The following is a 2,371-nucleotide window of genomic DNA, read 5'->3' as shown; positions in this document are numbered from 1 at the left end:
TTGTGGCATTTACTATGAAATTTTATTAGTTGTCAAATTTTAGAAACATGCTGACTAAAAGGGACAGACACTTTAATTCCAAATAATATCTGATCAATTGTACAAGAAAAATAATGTTGTGCTACTGAGGGTTATGTAAGAGTATAAATAATGAATGTAAGTAATAGTTTTAGGGGATTGTGAATTCTTGGAAATCTTTCTTCTTATCTAGGAGTAGGCCTAAATTCTAAGGCAGTTGAATAAAATTTATTTAAAGTATTCATCTTTAAGTACAATAAAATAAGATTTTCATAAGCATATGTTAATGATTGAGCATAAATATCACTATAATAGAAATATACATTAGGTACTGATATATCTTTAAGGGAGAGTCTATGGAAATATATTTTCTCATTCATCAATTTCACATGTTTAATAACATTTGTTATTTCTGAAATGTGTCAACTTCTTTCTGGAACTACTTGCAGGCAATAGTTTCATTTATTTTTTATACAAATCTATTGATATATGATTTACATAGTATATAATTAACCCATTTAAATAGTTGAAGCTAATCATTTTTGTTACATTCAGATATGTGCAACAATCATCCCAGTCAATATTGGAGAAATTTTTATTACCCTCAAAAAGAAACCCTGCTCACTTTAGCTATTAACTTCCCATTCCCCATATCATCATCATCACCTCAACCTAAGCAAATATGTTCTGTCTCTATGGATTTCCTTATTCTGGACTTTCTTAAGTGTTTTTTTTCTCTGTGGGTAGTTTATTAATGACTGATGGAACTTCTTCACTTGCTACAAGTCTATTCCAATTATCTGTTTCTTCTTGAGTCAACTTCAATAGAGTCTGTAAGTCTAAGAAATGTTCATTTCATGTAAGTTATCTAATTTGTTTGCAATTTTTCACAATATTTCATTATAATCCTTTTTATTTCCATAAAATAAATAGCAATGCCTCCTCTTTCATTTCTAATGTTATTTGAGTCTTTTCCTTTCCTTATCAATCTAGCTGAAGGTTTGAATATTTTGTTGATCTTTTCAAAGAATAAAGATGTATGTTCATTGTTTTTCTCTATTGTTTATCTATTTTCAGTTTCGTTAATTTAACTCCAGCTTGTCATTTCCTTCATTTTAATTGTTTTAGACTTTTCTAGTATATAAAGGTATAAGTTTGACTATTGACATTATATCTTCTTTTCCAATATAGATGTACAACAATACATTTTTCCCAAGCACTGTTTAGTTTCATATTAGAAGTTTTGTTACATTATGTCTTAATTTTCATTCATTTCTAAGCATTTTCTGATGTGTCTTTTGATTTCTTCATTGATCTCTTAGTTGCTTTATAATGTGTTGTTTAATTTCCACATATTTTTGAGTTGCCTTAATATTTCCTAGTTATTGATTCACAATTGTATTCCATTGTATTCAGAGAACATATGTGCTATCTCTATTCCTTTAAAATTATTTATGTTTGCTTTATGGCTTAGCATGTTGTACATCCTGGAGTATGTTCCATGTGCATTTGAGAATAATGTATATTCTATTTTTAGGTGGAGTATTTCATATATATCCTTTAGATTTCTTTGGTTCCCAGTATTATTGCAGTCTTTTATTTCTTTGTTTATATTGTTTCCGGTTATTCAATTATATAAAGTAGGATATTAAAGTCTGTGTTATTTTTGACTCTTCTATTTCTCCTTACTGTTCTGTCAGATTTTGCTTTATGAGGCAAGGAGAGTAAGCTTTGAGAAATGGATCTAAGTGTGGGTTCTAATACACAGTGGGTCCTTGATGTGTACCATCAAAATTAGTTCCTGTAAAGCATGAACCAAACTTTCTTGGACATAAAAAGTATATATAAATATATCTTATAAATATATATGAATAAAATGAATATTATATATAAATAACATATACACCAATAAATATTTATTTTTATAACTTTTACGTTCAAGTGGTACATGTGAAGGTTTGTTATGTAGGTAAACTCATGCCATGGGGGACAAGAGATTCTGGTATGTTGTATCTTTGTTCTCACTAGTTTCAAAGAACTTCTTGATTTCTGCCACAATTTCATTATTTACCCTAAAGTTACTTAGGAACATGTTGTGTGATTTCCATGTAATTGATGGTTTTGAGCTGTTTTCTTAGTCTTGACTTCTATTTTTATTGTGCTGTGGACTGAGGGTGTGCTTAGTATAATTCTGGTTCTTGTGCATTTGCTGAGGATTGTTTTGTGTTCAATTATGTGGTCAATTTTAGAGTGTGCTCCATGCAGTGATGAGAACGTATATTGTTTTTGGGTGGTGAGTTCTGTAGAGGTCTACTACATCTATTTGGTTCAATGTCGAGTTCAGGTCCTGAAT

The sequence above is a fragment of the Mandrillus leucophaeus genome, unplaced genomic scaffold (assembly GCF_000951045.1).
Source record: "Mandrillus leucophaeus isolate KB7577 unplaced genomic scaffold, Mleu.le_1.0 Scaffold930, whole genome shotgun sequence".
In the NCBI taxonomy this organism is placed as follows: domain Eukaryota; kingdom Metazoa; phylum Chordata; class Mammalia; order Primates; family Cercopithecidae; genus Mandrillus; species Mandrillus leucophaeus.
This window is presented reverse-complemented; position numbering follows the sequence as displayed.